Below are 22,361 nucleotides of genomic sequence, written 5' to 3' on the forward strand. Positions count from 1 at the left end.
TTTCCTATATACTGTTTTGACTTATGTAAGTGGTGCAGTTTTGAAAATGGGGTGATTTATTGAAGTTTCCAATAGGTAATTCAAAACCTCTTCAAACCTTTGTTCACACTTGCGCCTGGTGTCCATCCGTTGTGAATCCACCTTAATATCAGAAAAACAGATTGGGAACGGTTTGCAAATAGTCTGTTTTTCACTTCAACTGGTTTTTAAAGCACTCAGCAGTTGTCTGTTGTTATTATTTTTATTATTATTATTATTATTATTGTTTATTTATATAGCACCATTAATTCCATGGTGCTTTACATTTGGGGGTTTACATACAGTACACAGAATATACAGGTAGATATAATACTAACATTGACCGACTGGCACAGTGGGGTAGAGGGCCCTGCCCGCGAGGGCTTACAATCTATGAGGGAAGGGGGGTAGAGACAGAAGGAGAGGGGAAGACAGTACAGATGGTGGTGTGGTGATAATGTTAATGGAGGTTGTAGGCCTTCCTGAATAGGTGAGTCTTCAGGGCCTTCTTGAAGCCTGTGATTGTGGGAGTCAGTCTTATGTGTCTTGGTAAGCAGTTCCAGAGTATGGGGGATGCCCGGGAGAAATCTTGGAAGCGGTTGTGTGAGGAGCGGATGAAAGAAGAGGGGAGTAGGAGATCATTGGAGGATCTGAGGTTACGTGTGGGCAGGTAGCGGGAGATTAGTTCAGAGATATATGGAGGGTCCAGGTTGTGGATGGTTTTGTATGTTAGCGTTAGTAGCTTGAATTCAATTCGCTGGGCTATGGGTAGCCAGTGGAGGGACTGGCAGAGGGGAGCAGCCGATGAAGATCAGGGGGAGAAGTGAATTAAGCGGGCAGCACAGTTTAAGGTGGACTGGAGGGGGGCGAGGGTGTTTGCTGGGAGTCCATGGAGAAGGGTGTTGCAGTAATCTAAGCGGGAGATTATGAGGGCCTGGACGAGCATCTTAGTAGTTTCAGGGGTGAGGAATGAGCGGATTCGGTGGATGTTTTTGAGTCTGTTTGCAGCCTCTCCACCATGAATCCGCATTTTATGGACAGACACAAAGTCCTGTATGTTCTACTTTGGTTTCCGTCCAAAACAGCAGATTCACGGCAGGGAGGCTGCAAACAGACACCTACGGATTGTTTTAAAAACCCATTGATTATGTTTACTCTCATTTATACATTGTGGAAAAAAGAGCCCTGGAAAGATGCAGTTTGTTACTTATTAGAGATGAGCAAACAGTAAAATGTTCGAGGTTCGATATTCGTTTCGAGTAGCCCCTCAATATTCGACTACTCAAATCGAATAACGAACCCTATTATAGTCTATGGGGGGAAAATGCTCGTTTCAGGGGTAGGCAACATTCAATCAAATTATACTTACCAAGTCCACGAGTGAGGGTCGGGCTGGATCCTCCAAGCAGTCTTTTCCTTGCAGCGTCCCTGCGGCATCTTCCGGCTTTTCATTCACTCTGCCAGGCATCGGGCCTGGGCAGAGCCGACTGTGCATGCCCGCACTACAAGTGGACACGCGCAGTCGGCTCTACCCAGGCCCGATGCCTGGTAGAGTGAATGAAGAGCCAGAAGACGCCCCGGGGAAGCTGCACGGAGAAGACTTCTAAAGGTAGGAGAAGAACCAGTGTTGATTGGTCGACTGTATAGTATTCGGCCAATCAATGCTGGTTCTGCATTGAACTTTTACAATCGAACAGCGAGTGGTACTCGATCGAGTACGAGTATTTCGAATACCGTAGTATTCGATCGAGTACTACTCGCTCATCTCTATTATTATTCATAATTTTTTTGCTGCGCTGCGTGTTATTTGTCTTTTCTCTTCCTCTATTAAATCTATAGCTCTTTTTTTCTGGAATGTGTGGATAAGCAGATAACGCAGATAAAGCACAAGAAAAAAATTTAGGAATAAGTAACATATAGCATTTTTCTAGTGTGTTTCTGTAGTTGGCAAAAATTCTGCATTTCTGCAATGTGGGGTCTTAGCCTAAAACTGGCTGTGGTAGGAAAGAGTTAAACCAGAAAATTGTAACTAAATGCCTTTAAGAGAAATGGTGAAATTCAATACCAAGACAAATTATTAAACTTCACAAGCTTAATTTACAGTTATTCACTTTGAAAATAAGAATATACGGTAGAGAGATTTATCTGATTATCTCATTACAACTAGACCTGTAACAATGACCGGAAAAAAAGATTTCACCATCATCATAGATGGAAACTCCTTACCAAAGGAAAAAGTGCTAAAAAAAACTAGTTTATATTCTTATCCGGGTTCTCGGGGCTATCTCTATTGTAGGTAATCATTTGAAGGTTTGTGGGGGGTCCAACCCCCATGGATTAGCTGAAGTCACAGCGCTGCTTGGGCCATGTGATGTCACATTAATCTATCAAATGGCCTGATAAATCAGACCCATTGCAGTGAATGGGCTGATAGGTGATACTAAGTACAAATGTATTTGTAAATGTCTGAACAAATGTATTGCAATGTGCTTGCTAAGTACGAACTACTAAGTCACCCAAGCGTTGCAACTTCCTCAAACAGCTCATCAATTATGTATCCTAGAAAACCCCTTTAGGCTAAGGCCCACAGCAAGCCACAGCCACGTTGATCACAGCAAGCCACAGCCAAAAAATGCTGTGGAAAAGACCATGTCGGGAATCGCATCAAGTTTTCTCCGATCACAAGGGGATGACGCTTATTGAGAAATGGGTTGTGGTCTACTGGAAAGGGGCATGATCTAAGTTGCAACACCTTGCATCAAAAATGTTGGCACTTTTTTTTGTCAGAGAATAACTCAACTAATAAGTAGTAAAAAGTGTGTAAAATGTGTAAAGACTCAAATTATTTTCTACACAAATTGGAAAATTGCCCTATTTTACGGACAGTTGGCAACCCCGGTATAGGATTGAGTTAAGAAATACATGGAAGATTCAGTGAAGCCAGAATATTTGTGAAAAGACTACATTACTACATTAGAACTGCCATTCAAGATCGGTGTTGATCACAGCAGGGGCGTAGCGGCTACCACAGGGCCCAGGACATTAGGGGGTCCGGCAACAGCTGTTGCCGCTGAGTTTTTCTTTTGTTTTTTTTTTAATAGGCCATTACTTACTGATCGTGGCAAGGGCCAGGATTGGTAAGTGACACTGCGGACCCCACAAACGCTATTATTATACTCGGGGGTCTTTTCAGACCACCGAGTATAATGATCGTAGACCCAGGAGAAACAAAAAAAAAACACTGTTACTTACCTCTCCTAGCTCCAGGCAGGCTTCAGGCCTATTTCAGTGGCATCCCTGACATCACATGACCGGGGCCTACAACCTCGTACGCGACGCAGGCCCCAGGTCACATGAAGTCCCGGATGTCATTGTAGATGGCCGCCATCAGCGGTGTTTTTTATGTTTGTATCCCCCTCTTGGGTCTCCAATTATTAAAAGACCCCAGAGTATAATAATTGTTCATGGGTGTCCACAATGGAGCATAATAGTGGGTGCAGGGGCCATTATGGGGTATAATAAGGTGTGCAGGGGCCACTAAGTGGCATAATACTGGGTGCAGGGGGGCCACTATGGGGTATAATGCTGTCTGCAGGGGCCACTATGGGGCATAATACTGTGTGCAGGGGCCACTATGGGGCATAATACAGTGTGTAGGGGCCACTATTTGGCATAATACTGGGTGCAGGGACCACTATGGGGCATATGACTGTGTGCAGGTGCCACTATGGGGCATATTACTGTGTGCAGGGGCCACTATGGGACATAATGCTGTGTGCAGGGGCCACTATGGGGCATAATAATGTGTGCAGGGGCCACTATGGGGCATAATATTGTTTTGCAGGGGCCACCATGGGGCATAATACTGTGTGCAGGGGTCACTATGTGGCATAATACTGGGTGCAGGGGGCCACTATGTGGCATCATACTGTGTGCAGGGGCCACTATGTGGCATCATACTGTGTGCAGGGGCCACTATGGGGTATAATGCTGTGTGCAGTGGCCACTATGGGGCATAATGCTGTGTACTATACAGGTGTCACTATGGGGCATAATAATGTGTGCAAGGCCCACTATGGGGCATAATACTGTTTTTCAGGGACCATTATGGGGCATAATAGCTCGTTCAGGAAAGTGGGGGGGTTCGGTTGGGGTCTTCTTCGTCGGTTGTTCGGGGGGGGGGCAAGTTTGCCATGGCACCCCTCCATTCCTAGTTACGCCACTGGATCACAGGTAGACCTTTTATATCCTCTACAATGTGATATGTTATATACTGTTGCAAAGCTGACAGTGCACTGAATTTTTATCAGTTTTGCAGGTATGTACCCCAGAAGTGGCTTTAGTTTTGGCTATGAATATCACTTCGCTGTCAGAGGAGCCAGCTTTACAGCTAACCCTTATCACTGAACAGTGAGTGAACTCTGACCTGATGGTACACTTCTATAGACTTGTACTGTAAAATGGCCTTGTTCCTTAGCACCCAGTGATGACTCTGAGGTGTAAGGCAGCACCTCTGACAGTGATATCTGTAACCCAAACTAGCAGCACCAATATCTCTAACACCAGGGCACATACCTGAAAAGTTAAGAGATTTATAGCAATATATATGTCACATCTTAAGGACAAGAAAGGTCCTATTTAACCGTAACACATATTATTTCTGAATCATATACTGTGTCCCCTCTTATAGTTTTCCTTTCTGTTTATTTACTCTGGCTGACTATTTCCAGAGGATGACGGGTTTCACATTAGTAAATTTTGCCATCTGCTTCACAAAGATATCTGTGTTATGCTGTCCAAAAGCCATATAGAAAACAGACAGTCTACTGTTCCGAAATACTGAATATATATGTACCGAGGGAGAGAAAAGAAACGTGGGAAAACAAAATGAAAAGTGTTCATGAATAGCAAAAAGACAAAATTTAAAGCAGACTGTCAGGATAATATGAATCTATGAGTTACTAGTTTGGGTATGACTATAGTTTGCATTATAACAGTGATTACATAAAAATAATGTTTTGCTTAAAAATCAATGTACAATAAGGCAGATTTATTTAGAATGGTGGGATTGTACAACAGTCTTAAAGAGGTTGTCCGGGATAAAGTGATACTTTGATACTAAGCTAACCCCTGCCTAACTTCTGACTTAGTTTATAAAAAATGTGTTATATAGGTAGGGCTAGTAGTCCACGGGCTAGCTAGGGAAACAAGGATGTGAAAGAAGGAGGGGCAGAGAGTAAGAGGGGGATCTGAGTGAAGAGCAATACATCATGGCAGTTGTAGGGTAAGAGAGCAGGAAGCTAACCTTGTAAACAAATGCAGAAGATATCAGGAACTTCCAGAGTTTTCTTTTCTTTTCCTCCTACACAACAGATAGAACAATAACAGGTAAATATAAATATAAACAGAGCAAGAAAAACTCCCTTGGTGATAATCTGAATTAGCACCTATGACCTGCTACCTGCAAAAAAAACCAAACCCTTAATCTGAATTAGCACCTATAACATGCTACCTGCTACATCTTTCCGGTTTCAGTCTTCATATTGGCTCCGCAGTTTCAGTCCGGGGCACTTCTCCATGCGGCCTCTTCATCATGTTCATTTCAACATTTGGAATTCATTTCGTTCCAAGGTGGTAAGAGCTTCACTATTTTTTTTATTTTTTTTTGTGTACTTCCAGAGAAACCCATAAATCACTGAAAACACTGCTACAGGTATTTGGGTGCACTTATTAACTCATTAATAGCACTGACAAACCTTTTTTTTTTTTTTTTTTTTTCAAAGAAAAAAAAAGGGTTTTTTTGCTAGGAAACCCCTTTTAATAAAGTCCCCAACTGGTGCAGGAAACAAGTGACTTATGAATGAAGTTCCAGCCTGTTTATAAATCAGATACCTCCCTGCGCCAGAATGAATATCTATGCCAGTTAGAGATCATACATGAAAGCTAGTTTCACAAAATTAGCGTCATGCTACAGTTTTAGGCTAAGGGCCACCATAGCAGGCTGAAGTCAAAAAAAGCGCTGAAGGAAAAACCACAGTGGATACGCGTTACGGTTTTTCCTGCAGAACTTTTCACAGAAAGTCCGCAGAGTTTTCCTCTGCAGACTTTCTGCTTCAATTATAGCTATAGGGAAACTACCAGCGTTTCCCAAGGTATCACTGACATGCTGCGATTCACACAAATGCAATGGTTTTTTAAATCGCAGCATGTCTTCTGCAGATTTTGTCTGCAGCGTGTGGATGGGATTATCCAGAATCCCATCTTCTTTGCAGATACTGTAAAATGCTGCCACAAAATTGCAGCGTTTTTGCAAGGTGGTGCCCCGACCTTACAGTCTGTTGTTCTTATCTGTCTGAGGATCTGAACAATGGACTGTAAAATTGTGAGAATGACTGCAACATTATCAATCACATCAGAACCCTTCTGCCGCATAACACAAGTATGGTACAAGATAGGTCAGGACTCTTATACAGATTTGCATGAAGGAGACTGTTGACTCGAACATTTTTACCAATCCTTAAAACTTTATTCTTCATACACTTTATACTATTCAATATTTGGTAAAGCAGAAATGTGTAAATGTTTCATCTCTGTTATTGCCTTTTGTTTTGTGACTCTTCCTGTTTATAATGGGAACAGAACATTACCAAATGGAAGGTGTGCATAAGAGGGGATGCTAGCAGGCAGGAATATATCCAACAAGCTCTAGCTGCCAAATAAAGACTTCATTGTACTTTCCCTTTGCCCCCACCGTATTTGATTTTGTCATTATCCCCTCCTCTCTCATTTTCCCTTTTTCACCCTCTCTTGTCCTCCTCCCTAATACGCTCCCCTCCTGTATATTGCTCTTCTCCACCCTTCTTTCCTGTATCCCAGAAAACTCAAACATCTGCTCACAGGGATCTGGACTCAAAAGAGAGATAAAGAAGAAAAGGAGGGTGGATAGATAAAAGAGAAGCTGCAGAAGTGACTGGCAGATCCAAATATTATTTTGGGGAAAAAGCCCACCTGTAATCGTGACCAGCTCCTTCACAGGTAAGAGGTCTGCATCCTTTGTGAGTTTACATCAGGAAAAAAGAGTGGAACATGAGATCTTATTATTCGGATGTGCAATGAATATAGAGAACACAGTGAGCCGCAGTGAGAGGAGCCAAGCAGTGCTGTTAGGTTTTATGTTACAAAAGCTGTGTGTTACTGAACAGAATACCAAAACTGCCTAGAAAACATTTTCCTGACCAGTCTCCCAGCCATCATTGGAGTGTGTAAGCTGTAGCTTTATAGAACATCTAAAACTGTCAGAGAAGCCATTAATAGTAAGTAAAGCACATAGATATTCTATTTCAGAGTGTAGTATATAACCTATTCTTTCCACATAATGATCTCCTATTAGAAGAAATATCAGCCTTATGATACCGATTTATTTATTAGCGAATACAAGCATGGGTTAAGTAGCTTAATAACTAATAACCAATATAAAGATGTGTATTGCTAGTAATCCAGGTTAAAACAACAACATACTAATAGGAAAATTAATAGTATAAGCAAAGTGTTTAATCCAACGTGTATATAACCTGTAGCTCCTTCTGGGAATGTATTATTCATGCTTCATATTATCAAACCAATTAATTTAATAAAAACAGATTTTGTCAGTTACTTGCTATATTTCTACATCTCACAGAGCTGTTTGTTAAACAAAATAACAGGCACTAAAAATTTGCCAACTTTCCTGGATACGGATAGAGCATCTGACTCAGTAAAGAAATACAGCATCCCATACTATTACATGTTCACTGTAAAGGATGATAGTAACCAGAGAGCTGTAACACAGACATGATTGGTAGAGATGAGCGAACAGTGTTCTATCGAACACATGTTCGATCGGATATCAGGGTGTTCGCCATGTTCGAATCGAATCGAACACCACGTGGTAAAGTGCGCCAAAATTCGATTCCCCTCCCACCTTCCCTGGCGCCTTTTTTGCACCAATAACAGCGCAGGGGAGGTGGGACAGGAACTACGACACTGGGGGCATTGAAAAAAATTGGAAAAAGTCATTGGCTGCCGAAATCAGGTGACCTCCATTTTAGACGAATAGTGGATTTCAAATCCGGGTCATATGAGAATGTGAACTTTGTGACTATGAGACAGGGATAGCTGTACAGGCAGGGATAGCTAGGGATAACCTTTATTTAGGGGGGAATGTTATTAAAAATAACTTTTTGGGGCTCTATCGGGTGTGTAATTGTGATTTTTGTGAGATAAACTTTTTCCCATAGGGATGCATTGGCCAGCGCTGATTGGCCGAATTCCGTACTCTGGCCAATCAGTGCTGGCCAATGCATTCTATTAGCTTGATGAAGCAGAGTGTGCACAAGGGTTCAAGCGCACCCTCGGCTCTGATGTAGCAGAGCCGAGGCTGCACAAGGGTTCAAGCGCACCCTCGGCTCTGATGTAGGAGAGCCGAGGGTGCACTTGAACCCTTGTGCAGCCTCGGCTCTGCTACATCAGAGCCGAGGGTGCGCTTGAACCCTTGTGCACACTCTGCTTCATCAAGCTAATAGAATGCATTGGCCAGCGCTGATTGGCCAATGTATTCTATTAGCCTGATGAAGTAGAGCTGAATGTGTGTGCTAAGCACACACATTCAGCTCTACTTCATCGGGCTAATAGAATGCATTGGCCAGCGCTGATTGGCCAGAGTACGGAACTCGACCAATCAGCGCTGGCTCTGCTGGAGGAGGCGGAGTCTAAGATCGCTCCACACCAGTCTCCATTCAGGTCCGACCTTAGACTCCGCCTCCTCCGGCAGAGCCAGCGCTGATTGGCCGAAGGCTGGCCAATGCATTCCTATGCGAATGCAGAGACTTAGCAGTGCTGAGTCAGTTTTGCTCAACTACACATCTGATGCACACTCGGCACTGCTACATCAGATGTAGCAATCTGATGTAGCAGAGCCGAGGGTGCACTAGAACCCCTGTGCAAACTCAGTTCACGCTAATAGAATGCATTGGCCAGCGCTGATTGGCCAATGCATTCTATTAGCCCGATGAAGTAGAGCTGAATGTGTGTGCTAAGCACACACATTCAGCACTGCTTCATCACGCCAATACAATGCATTAGCCAGTGCTGATTGGCCAGAGTACGGAATTCGGCCAATCAGCGCTGGCTCTGCTGGAGGAGGCGGAGTCTAAGGTCGGACCTGAATGGAGACTGGTGTGGAGCGATCTTAGACTCCGCCTCCTCCAGCAGAGCCAGCGCTGATTGGTCGAGTTCCGTACTCTGGCCAATCAGCGCTGGCCAATGCATTCTATTAGCCCGATGAAGTAGAGCTGAATGTGTGTGCTTAGCACACACATTCAGCTCTACTTCATCAGGCTAATAGAATACATTGGCCAATCAGCGCTGGCCAATGCATTCTATTAGCTTGATGAAGCAGAGTGTGCACAAGGGTTCAAGCGCACCCTCGGCTCTGATGTAGCAGAGCCGAGGCTGCACAAGGGTTCAAGTGCACCCTCGGCTCTCCTACATCAGAGCCGAGGGTGCGCTTGAACCCTTGTGCAGCCTCGGCTCTGCTACATCAGAGCCGAGGGTGCGCTTGAACCCTTGTGCACACTCTGCTTCATCAAGCTAATAGAATGCATTGGCCAGCACTGATTGGCCAGAGTACGGAATTCGGCCAATCAGCGCTGGCCAATGCATTCTATTAGCCCGATGAAGTAGAGCTGAATGTGTGTGCTAAGCACACACATTCAGCACTGCTTCATCACGCCAATACAATGCATTAGCCAGTGCTGATTGGCCAGAGTACGGAATTCGGCCAATCAGCGCTGGCTCTGCTGGAGGAGGCGGAGTCTAAGATCGCTCCACACCAGTCTCCATTCAGGTCCGACCTTAGACTCCGCCTCCTCCAGCAGAGCCAGCGCTGATTGGCCGAATTCCGTACTCTGGCCAATCAGCACTGGCTAATGCATTGTATTGGCTTGATGAAGCAGTGCTGAATGTGTGTGCTTAGCACACACATTCAGCTCTACTTCATCGGGCTAATAGAATGCATTGGCCAATCAGCGCTGGCCAATGCATTCTATTAGCGTGAACTGAGTTTGCACAGGGGTTCTAGTGCACCCTCGGCTCTGCTACATCAGATTGCTACATCTGATGTAGCAGTGCCGAGTGTGCATCAGATGTGTAGTTGAGCAAAACTGACTCAGCACTGCTAAGTCTGCATTCGCATAGGAATGCATTGGCCAGCCTTCGGCCAATCAGCGCTGGCTCTGCCGGAGGAGGCGGAGTCTAAGGTCGGACCTGAATGGAGACTGGTGTGGAGCGATCTTAGACTCCGCCTCCTCCAGCAGAGCCAGCGCTGATTGGCCGAATTCCGTACTCTGGCCAATCAGCACTGGCTAATGCATTGTATTGGCTTGATGAAGCAGTGCTGAATGTGTGTGCTTAGCACACACATTCAGCTCTACTTCATCGGGCTAATAGAATGCATTGGCCAATCAGCGCTGGCCAATGCATTCTATTAGCGTGAACTGAGTTTGCACAGGGGTTCTAGTGCACCCTCGGCTCTGCTACATCAGATTGCTACATCTGATGTAGCAGTGCCGAGTGTGCATCAGATGTGTAGTTGAGCAAAACTGACTCAGCACTGCTAAGTCTGCATTCGCATAGGAATGCATTGGCCAGCCTTCGGCCAATCAGCGCTGGCTCTGCCGGAGGAGGCGGAGTCTAAGGTCGGACCTGAATGGAGACTGGTGTGGAGCTATCTTAGACTCCGCCTCCTCCAGCAGAGCCAGCGCTGATTGGTCGAGTTCCGTACTCTGGCCAATCAGCACTGGCCAATGCATTTCTATGGGGAAAAGTTAGCTTGCGAAAATCGCAAACTGACAGGGATTTCCATGAAATAAAGTGACTTTTATGCCCCCAGACATGCTTCCCCTGCTGTCCCAGTGTCATTCCAGGGTGTTGGTATCATTTCCTGGGGTGTCATAGTGGACTTGGTGACCCTCCAGACACGAATTTGGGTTTCCCCCTTAACGAGTTTATGTTCCCCATAGACTATAATGGGGTTCGAAACCCATTCGAACACTCAAACAGTGAGCGGCTGTTCGAATCGAATTTCGAACCTCGAACATTTTAGTGTTCGCTCATCTCTAATGATTGGCTCCTTGTTTTCCAAAAATAAAAGGACAAGACTGTTGGTTTTCCTTATAAATCCAAAGTAGTAAAGCATTTAATATGCAGTCTAATTTGAAGGCAGTGAGTTATAGGAGGAACTGAGCAGATTGATATGTAGGATTTTGCTGGGGAAGATTCGGTAAAACTTGTCATATTGTAAGGGAATTGCTAAGACAACAATTCCCAGAACTGTTAAACCCTGGGAGGGGCACAAGAGACAGTGAGCCCTAGGCTATGCCCCCCGCTCTCCCTTCCTATTGCCAGGCCCTATCCTAGGTAATAGGCGACAACCACGAGGACAATCCCTCCCTGAGTACGTGAAACACAAAACGCAGACAAGACGAACAACAACAAAGGGAGGTCAGCTAGCCAGGGTTCGGTAACAGGAGAGTGATGCAGTGCCAAATCGGAGTCAAGAGAATAGTCAATGAGAAAAGCCAAAGGTCAAGTATAATAGTATAAGCAAACAGGGACAGTAAGAGCAGGTATGCGCACGGCAATAACAAGCACTGGTGTGAATGGGAACCAAGGCTAAATAGGGAGGAAGAACCCGCCCATGGAGTTCACAGAAAGGCAGCTGTCAATCACAGGGCAAGGCCAGGTTAACCACTTAATGGACAGAGGCAACCTTGGCAGAAGACGGGTGTGGTGCAAATCCAATTAAGGACTAGAGCCGTGTTCACACAGTGCAACTAAAAACTTTAAGCAGATTCTCAAACTGCACCCGCCTCCTGCGCCGCAGCACGCGAGCAGAGGGTGGTGCAGTGACCCGAACAGGCAGAGATGTTACACATATAGTCATTTACAGCTCAAGAGATCAGTCTTTTAGTGACTGATAGCCTTTGATCATGGCGAACTTTGACTTTTCATATACTGAATCTTTTCCGACAAAACCATATATCAATCTGATCAGCTCATCCTGCTCTAAACATGATGCCTGGAGATTAGAGATGAGCGAACAGTGAAATGTTCGAAGTTCGATATTCGATTCGAGTAGTCCCTCAAAACTCGACTAGTCTATGGGGAAAAATACTCGTTTAGGGGGAACCAATATTCGACTCAGGAGGGTCACCAAGTCCACTATGACACCTCAGCAAATGATGACAACACCTCGGGAATGCAACTGGGACAGCAGGGGAAGCATGCCTGGGTGCATCTAACACGTCAAAGTCCCTGTATTACACCACTAATAATGAGAGAGCTGACTTTTCCCCATATGAAAGCATTGGCCAGCGTTGATTGGCCGAATGCCGTACAGTGTACAGTATTCAGCCAATCAACGCTGGCCAATGCTTTCCTATGGGGAAAAGTCAGCTCCCACATAACGCAAGCTGACAGGGATCCCAACTAGCATATGATTGGTCAATGCTGCTACATCTCAGATGTACACAGCTCTGTCAACTCTGCTATTCCTGAGATGTAGCAGTGCTGTGCGGTCAACGAGAATCATCTGCAATCTGCATTTTTCATATGACAGGTTCCCTTAACAATGACTAACCTGTTACATGAGTGAATTGTTTGGGGGTTAGAGAAGAATACCAACGTATCCGGAATCAATGGAGCAACATCTATTGAAGAATGTGAAGAGTTACTTTTCTGTTATAAAGGACATGTGGGAGAGCTTCATTTAGCTTTCCTCCTACCTGTGCTGCTTTGAGAGTGAATTATCTTTTTTCATTTTTAATTGACAATGCTAATTACATTGGAGCACTAAAGTGAATCTCCAATGAGGTAGGCTAATAAGAAAGGGTCAAGGGGTTGGCCACTTAGACAAATGTTATTGTTCATATAATAAAAAGTGTCCATCAATTCCTCACAGTTTTCTAGATCTCTGCTTGTCATTCATTCTACTTACCCCTATTGGATGAAATTCTGACCATGGTCATGTGATGAGCATACAGGTGCACAGCTCATTACAGTCACAACTCATTAATCAGACCTCTGCCTGGGAACGAGCTGTGCACATGTGTCATCACATGACCAAGGACTGCGTATCACATGACCATGGATTATTTTTAATTTTATTGGAGTAAACAGAATGAATGACAACAAACAGAGATCTATAATACCGTGAAGAATTGATACAGAACATATATTGGAGAATTGTATATATTTTTATTATACAAACCATAACATTTGTCTCTCAATATTGGTCTGAAAGTGGCCAACCCCTCTAAGGCTCTTAGGCCCCAATTGGTAATGAGTAGAGATGAGCGAACACTGTTCGGAACAGCCGTTCCAAACAGCACACTCCCATAGAAATGAATGGATGTAGCCGGGACGCGGGGGGTTAAGCGTCCGGCCGCCGGCAAAGTGTACGTGCCAACTGCTTCCATTCATTTCTATGGGAGCGTGCTGTTCGGAACGGCTGATCCGAACAGTGTTCGCTCATCTCTAGTAATGAGCTCTCACTTATCATGTGGTATCTATAATACAGGTATCTTTGTATGTTGCACAAAGGCCTTTGCTACCTCCATAAAAACACCCCTGAAAGGTTTTTGTCAAACCAGTAAAAATATTAATAAATCTGCTGAGAATGGTATCAAAGATTGTCAAAGCTGCCTGGCCCTCGTACGTTCTGCTACAGATGTCACTTGTCCAAGTTGGGCCATCATCACTTCAGCAGTAAGAAGAGAAACCTTCTGTAAAGTCAGAATCATCACTTGCAATTTATTAGGAATCATTTCTAGGAAAGTTACACACATGAGAGGATAGTCTCATGATGCATATACCAAGCACATAAGAAAAATAATATTTTTAGGTTTGTGTAAAGCATATTCTACGGTTCTTCCAGGATAACCAGAAATTTCTATATAAAAACAAAAAACTTAAAATTACCATACTGCTTTTCCATTAACACTCATCTGTAAAGCAATTTACACATTTAGATTAAGACCCCACATTACAGAAAAGCAAGATTTTATTTTTGTTGCAGATTTTGCTGCAGTTCTTTAAGTCAAAGGCCGGAGCGGATTGGGCAGAAGGGAAGAGTATAAGTGTTTCCTTTATGTTTCCCATTCCTTTTGTATATACTTCTTCGTTTTCTCAAAAAACCACAGCTTTTCAGGTCCTTTGCTTTAAAGTGGCAGGTCTTCCATACTACTCCATATTTCCTGTATGTTTGTATGAGTGAGAAAGACAGGATCGACAGAGCCAGCTCCACTTGGGCAAAAGAGTTAGGCTGGTTGCAGAAGACCGTCTGCTGCCGGCCTGAATTAAAGGCACGGGGGACATGCAGACGTCACCTATAAGTGGCCAGTGCACTGGGCGTGCTTCCACGGCCCCTTTCATTAAATGAATAGGAGCCATGGAAGCAAGGGCCGCAAAATAGGACTTTGCGGCCTGGACTGTTGGCTCGCACATGTGAGTGTGTAATTCAAGATCATGCGTATGGGCCCATAGAAATTAATAGGTGAGTGTGCTATCCGTGAAATACTTGGATAGCACACAGAGTATGGCCACAGTCGTCTGCAAGGGGACTAAAGCCTCATTCACACCTGCAAATGCATGGGGTTCATGCTATTCACTGACAGCACCTCACCCTGCTTATTTGTGGATGGTTTGCTGTTCATTATTGATTCGCTTTTCTGTGAAAAAGAGATCGATTTTTTTTGTTTCATTTTTTTATATCTATGTGTCTGGGCCTGTGAAAAAGGAATGACGCACAGATGTCATTGGGTTTTTTTCTGAGACCCGTAGGCTTTCATTGGTGTGATGCATTCATGGCCTATGTTCAAAAAAAAAAAAAAAAAAAAAAATGAACGTCTGAAGGAAAGCATTGATAACGTGTAAGTACAGAATAACATGGCCATATTCTGTCTGTGAAAAGTGGAGATGGTACATGTACCTGATATACGGATGTGTGCATAAGGCCTTATAATGAGTCCTCTTATGCCAAACCCTATGCACCAATAATGATGCTGGTAACAATTTTTTTTTGTTGTTTTATAATCAAAAATAGAATCTATAATATAATTTCTACCAAAGTATGCTAAAAACCCACCAGGTGTGAACACACCTTCTTAAGGAAGTCAGAAGATTTTTTTGCTTTTACCTTTCCAGAATTATAGCCATATCAGTCATATCAAACAAAACATATGACTTTTACTTTTCATCTTTTTTTGAAGTATAATCTATTCTTATATAAAGATACATCTGTATTTACAGCCTTCACACAGAACAGTAGAGCCTGTGGTTCACTGCTTATGTTTTTTTGCCTTTCACATAGCAAGTTCTGTTTTGAAGACCTGAAGTAAAATATTTATGGTACTGTACTCTCTGGAGAGGTGGTGCTTGTGTGGTAGGGGTCTCCAACCCAATGCAACCAATAGAAGAAACCACAGCACACGCTCTGGAGAGATGCTAAATATTAGTCTGATTTATTGGAGAATTTGCTGTCCACCATATGCGAGTTAATTCAAAAAGACGGTATTCATACTCATATGCAACATTTATGTCCAACTAGCTGGTACCCGCGACTTCGTCTGCGGTGAGTGTAGAAGTGGGTATATACAGGCGTGGGTAAGGTTTTCGTACTGTGTATAAGGTATGGGATATGAAATGTAAGTTTGTATCTTGTTTTTGCTGTAATTCAGAGAATACGTGAGACTTTTGTGTTGAAGTTAATTTGTATTAGAGCTGCTATACGGTGTTGTGAGAAACTTTACATAGTGACTTTGGGACAGAGGTATTTGAAGTTAACCCTTTCCCGCCGATTGCATTTTTTGATTTTCGTTTTTGACTCCCCTCCTTCTAAACCCCATAACTTTTTTATTTCTCCGCTCCCAGAGCCATATGAGGTCTTAATTTTTGCGGGACAAATTTTTCTTCATGATGCCACCATTAATTATTCTATATAATGTACTGGGAAGCAGGGAAAAAATTCTGAATGGGGTGGATTTCAAGAAAAAATGCATTTCTGCGACTTTCTTACGGGCTTTGGTTTTACGGCGTTCACTGTGCAACCAAAATGACATGTCCCCTGTATTCTGTGTTTTGTTACGATTCCGGGGATACCAAATTTATATGGTTTTAGTTACATTTTGACCCCTTAAAAACAAATCCAAAACTGTTAAAAAAATTTTTTTTTGAAAAGTTGCCATATTCCAACAACCGTAACTTTTTTATACGTGCATGTACGGGGATGTATATGGCGTCTTTTTTTGCAGGACCGGGTGTACTTTGTAGTTCTACCATTTTCAGGAAATGTTATTGCTTTGATCACTTTTTATTCAAATTTTTATCAGAATCAAAACAGTGAAAAAACGGCGGTTTGGCACTTTTGACCATTTTTCCCACTACGGCGTTTACCGAACAGGAAAAATATTTGTACAGCTTTGTAGAGCGGGCGATTTCGGACGCGGGGATACCTAACATGTATGTGTTTCACAGTTTTTAACTACTTTTATATGTGTTCTAGGGAAAGGGGGGTGATTTGAATTTTTAATCCTTTTTTTTGTTTTTAATATTTTTTTACTTTTTATAAACTTTTTTTTTGCATTTATTAGACCGCCTAGGGGTATTGACATGGGTGGGCGGTGTCGCGGATTGTCATTGACATGGCTGCTCCGGAGCTTTAAAGAGAGTCTCTTGGAGTATCGTTAAGATAAGGGGCAAAGTGGTAAAGTATATGTATATGTGATTGTGTGGGGTTAGGGGCGAGGCTGTAGAGGGCAATATGAATTTTGTGGCTTGCTATGGTCCAAAGTGTGTGAGATTGCAGAGATGGTGATGTGAGTTTGGGGTTTGTGGGGGTCCTGGGAAAAACGTATGTGCGCTATTGTGACGAAAAGTAGCCTATTGCGCAATGGGGTGTATTAACTATGTTTGTGGAAAATTTCAGCCAAATCGGTGGAGCGAGTTTTGCGTGATTGACTAACAAACATCCGAACACACAAACATCCAAACTCACAAACTTTCACATTTATAATATTAATAGGATAGGATAATGACCTTTGTCAAACAAAATCTGCTTGTAGTAGAGAAGGGGCTTGGTGGAGTCTGATTTTAAGTCCTGGAAGAAATTCAGATACTGAAAAAAAGGGTGAGGGTTAATTAAAAGTATTCAACACTCGGAGAGTCCTTCTTCACACATCCTGTATCTAAGGAGAAACTCCAGAGGATGAAGGATATAGTCTTATATTTTCTACACTAAACAAGAATGAAGAATCTGGTTTATGTTTTAAATATAAAGTCATTCTCTGCATAGCTTAAAATAAATCAAACATCATAATCGCTGGAAAACTCCAGTATGGTATGTCATGGGATGTTACTAAGATAAGATAAGATAATCCTTTAATAGTCCCACCATGTGGAAATTCAGTGTGTTACACCTGCATGGATAATACAGTAATATTACAAGAAATAACACATAGCTCAGAATAGCAGATAGAAGTATAGAAATAGCAGATAGAAATATACTAGGAGTCATAGCAACTAAAAAGAAAAATAAAGACTTCAGGATCATTTCGTTTTCTATGCGGCGTGATCTCCGCTTAACCTGATGTTGATTATATAGCCTAACCGCAGTTGGGAGGAAGGACCACCGATACCGCTCCTTCTCACACTTGGGGTGAAGCAGTCCGTCACTGACAGTACTGCCCAGTGCTGTCACAGTCTCATACATGGGATGGGACTTGTTCTCCAGCATGGAGCTCATCATGGATCGTATCCTTCTGTCGCCCACCACCTGCACTGTGTCCAGGGGGCTCCCCAGGACAGAGCTGGCCCTTCTAATCAGTCTGTCAAGTCTATCTCTGTCCCTGGCTGGTATGTTACTCCCACAGCAGGCCACTCTGAAGAAGATGGCTGATGCTACTACAGAGTTGAAGAAGGCCTTAAGAAGTGGCCCTATGTACTCCAAAGGCCCTCAGCTTCCTGAGCTGTGACCCTTTCTGTGCAGCGCATCCAGGTGATCATCCCAGTCCAGCTTATTATTGAGGTGCACACCCAGGTAATTATAGGTCTTGACTATCTCAATGCCTGTCCCCTGGATGTCCACCGAATTCAGAGCATGTCTCCACTTACTAAAGTCCACCACCATCTCCTTGGTCTTCCCAGCATTAATCCTGAGGTGGTTCCGCTGGCAACATTCCATATAATCCCAGTTTAATTCTCTGCATTCCCTGTCATCTCCATATGTGATGAGGCCTACTATCATAGAGTCATTGGAGTTTCTGTAAGTAACAGCTAGAAGAGTTGCACCTAAAGTCAGCAGTGTAGTGTGAAGAGAAATGGGGCAAGAACTGTACCTTGTGGTGCCTCCGTACTACAGATCACAATGTCAGACACTCAGCCCTGGGCTCTCACATACTGAGTGGATATACTTTGTTAACTGAAATAGAAGTGTAAATACTGTGAGAAGGTGACAGGCAGAGTGCTGGAGTCAAGGTATTTCTTCCCCGGATTCCTGACATATGAGTGGTCCAAGGCGGATCTTGAGTAAACTGCAGCCCGGGTGTGGGTCATAGGCTTGTTACTGGGCCATAAAAGGCTGCAGAGCCTGCACTTCAGGGCATTGTGAAAAAAATATGCGTACCATTGCCATTGCAGCTTTGGAGATTGCAAACATGTCAGTTATATATATAGAAACAATGGCCTTTTCCTTATAGGAATAATGGAAACAGAAAGCTCGTAGAGACTTTTTTGCTGCAGCCCAGTACATTGGGCATAGGGTTCACTTAACATCTTTGTCACATTACAGTACTGGATCCTTTGTGTATGGCTGCAGCGGTATTGATTTCTTTGAGTAAAAAAAAATTGCGCTGCATGCAAGATCCTTTTTAATGTAGATTGTGAGCCCCATATAGGGATCACAATGTACATTTATTTTCCTATTATATTTTTATAGAATGGGAGGAAATCCACGCAAAAATGGGGAGAACATACGACCTCCTTGCAGGTGTTATTCCTAGCAGGATTTGAACCCAGCACTACAGTACTGTAAGGCTGCAGTGCTAACCAGTGAGCCACCGTATTGCCCCACAAGCACTATTCTTACCAAGAGAAGCTATTGAATTTACACCAAAATCTCTGAACTCACTGTGAAATAGCCTAAATTGTATGTATACTAAGTTGCAGCCTCTATTTGAGGTTATTCACGTCACAGTTTTTGTTTTTTAAAAACAAGGTATTTTATAACAATCTTGTAAAATACTTATGATAAAATTATTAGAAATATAAATTAAAATTTGTAAAATAAATATTGTAACAAAGGATAACCTGTATGTGTGTATACACATGTAACCAGGAACATACAACATACCTGATGACAGTTGAATACAAGCACAGAGCATTACCTAAGTTATTAACAATTGTACAATTGTAGCTATGCAGTGCAGCCTCAGTAAAGATTTTATGATAGACAACATTTGCTAGTAAACTATAATTCACTTTGTCATGTTTTAGGTTTCCCTCCAGCTTCTTACTGTGAACCTCCTTTGGATCTTATGCCTGAAATTTCTGCTCAGTCACTTTCCATCAATTTTACTAAGTCTGGGAATGTTTCTGTGAATAAACATAATGGAACTCTTGAGGGCCAGGTAAAAAAAATCCATGGAAACAAATGTAAGTGTTAGATTCAATATCCCTGTTGACAGCAAGAGAGACTACAATTAGACCACAAACAGGCTTATGAATTTTTGATCAAACAGACTAGATTCAGCCCTCCCATTGACTTCATTGTGTTCCGCGCAGAAAACGGAACCCATTCAAGTCAATTCCATTCATTACTCCTAGGCCAGTGACAGTGACAAGAGGACACCCTCTATGTCTGTAGGAGAGAAAGTTTCACTAGAAATATAAAAGGGGATTCTACACAGTAAGAACAGCGAGGCTCTGGAACTCTCTGTCCCAAGAAGTGGTGATGGTGGACTCATTAAACAAGTTCAAAGAGGGCCTGGGTGAAGAGAAAAATATAACAGGTTATGGACTCTAGATTTTAAGGACACGTTGATCCAGGGTTTTATACTGACTGCCAGATTTGAGTCGGGAAGGGATTTTTTCCCCTGAAATGGGGCAATTGGCATGAGCCTCATGGGGTTTTTTTTGCCTTTCCCTGGATAAACACTGTAGGGGATTGTAGAGTTATAGGTTGGACTTGATGGACTGATGTCTTTATCCAACCTCATCTACTATGTAACTATGTAACAATGGGAGTCTTTTTATCAGCGCTGATCCTGCTGCGAGTTATCATGGCAGAATCAGCGCCACTTTACTCCATGTGAATGCCCCCTTAGAGTTCATCAAAAACATTTACTAGGAAGGGTGGAGTTTATTCCCTAGAGTATAATTGTAGCATATGATTGGTGGATCCAGTCACGTGACCTGTTTTGATTGAACAAGGGCATCTCCTTTATGTAAGTCCATTACCCATGCTTTGCAAAAAATTAAAGATGGGCGAACCGTTCAAGATGAATTTTGTTTTGAGTTCAGATGGTTTAGTTCATAGTTCCGTTTTGGATCCAACTAGATTTGCACAAATTGCCTAAATTGGCTTAAAATGTAGTTTATGTCACTGACAGGGATCCTAGGACCCTATCTATCCAATTTTGAGCTTCCAAAGAGAAAGTGACATGTATGTCTATTGAAAAAAACAAAGCAGCAAGCAGTGGATACAAACTCCTAGTTTAACCAATTTGTGGTCCAGGACCAGACACGTTAGGTTTTTTTTTGTATGTGCAGTTTTGAGGGCTGTAACATTTTTCTCAAATGTCTCATTCAACTAATTTTTGCGTCTTTTTTCAGGGGCACATAGGGATTTATTTGTATGTTGTTTTTATTTTCGAACATGTTTAATTTTTTTTATATCCGGGAAAATATAAACAAAATAGGAGGGAAATTGTGTCTGGTTTTCACTTTTCTTTTTTAAATTTTTTTTATTTAATAACACATAGTGCCACTGAAAAACTTTATGAAATAGTTTTTCCTCTCCGTTATGGTCATTTTTATTTTGTATGGTGTTGTCGAGGGTGGGGCTATAACCTTTAATAACGGCATTTTATTGGCATATTATTTTACTTATTTTTTAAAATTATTTTGTTTACATTTTTTTTTTTAACTTTTTTATTTATTTTTTTATACTTTTTTTTCAGATGGTGGCCCCATAAGGTGATAAGAGACCTTTGGGGACATCTGATCACTTTTTTTTTTGTATTCGAGGCTGAGCTTGGTATATCCTGAAATTTAATAGCACGGTCTCTCACGATATCAATGTGAGGACTGACCTCTCGTTCATTTATTAGCATGAATTGAACTGTGGTTTAGGCAGGTTTATGCCTTGCAATGTATTTAAGAATTTAATAATTTTACATTAGCATTGCATTAGCTCTGGGAGGTTGAAGAGAATTAGGTGATACACTATTGTAGTGTTATCTGAGATCTAAGATGACCCTTGCTATAAGATACATTTGTATGCAGTTAAACAATCTATAGTAGTTATGAACTATATAAGTCTACTTACCTGTGTAGTAGTTTGGTCTGGTTAGCTGGAGTTTTTTTTCTATGTGTCCGTGTCCAATTCCACAGTATGTGATCGGCTAACGTATGTTGTAAGAAGGTGATTGGCTAGAAAGTACCACGTGACCATAGGGGAGGAGTTGAAAGGGGTTCATTCATATCTAGTGTTATCTTGAGCGAGTAGTTGTGCGTGGAGTTTATACCCCATAGTGTAGGCGTAGAAAATGATTGGATAGTCCGATCAGCCTATGCAAGAGAATGATAGGCCAGTTTACATCACGTGATCATTAGGGAGGAGTTTGGAGTGGATCCATTCATATATAGAGTAATAGCTCAACGGAATAAAGGAAGGGTGGAGTTTATTCCCTAGAGTATAATTGTAGCATATGATTGGTGGATCCAGTCACGTGACCTGTTTTGATTGAACAAGGGCATCTCCTTTATGTAAGTCCATTACCCATGCTTTGCAAAAATTATGTCATACCATATTGCGATAAGGAAGGGGGACGTTTTTTTTTTATATAGGCATGTAGGATCATTTCGATCTACATCTGTTTTAGAACTAGAGTGAGAACATGGTGGTGATTATTGTGTCTATTACTTCCTTTCATTAGTTAGACTTAGTTGGTGTTTCTTATATGTAGGATCGTTTCGATTTACCTCTGCCTTAGAATGAGAGTAACAATACGGTGGTGAATACTGTATCTATC

At 42.5% G+C, this 22,361-nt stretch overlaps 1 protein-coding gene across 1 annotated transcript in view; it reads left to right on the forward strand.

The window, feature by feature from the left end:
- Positions 1-6,817: 6,817 nt before the first annotated feature.
- The window catches only part of PRELP (proline and arginine rich end leucine rich repeat protein), a 96,296-nt gene continuing 80,752 nt past the window's right edge, over positions 6,818-22,361 (forward strand). The window contains exon 1 of the mRNA XM_075264337.1: positions 6,818-7,053. The gene's annotated coding sequence lies outside the window, so the exon portion shown is untranslated. The remainder of the gene's footprint in view (positions 7,054-22,361) is intronic.

The sequence above is a fragment of the Leptodactylus fuscus genome, chromosome 2 (genome assembly GCF_031893055.1).
Source record: "Leptodactylus fuscus isolate aLepFus1 chromosome 2, aLepFus1.hap2, whole genome shotgun sequence".
NCBI classification, from domain to species: domain Eukaryota; kingdom Metazoa; phylum Chordata; class Amphibia; order Anura; family Leptodactylidae; genus Leptodactylus; species Leptodactylus fuscus.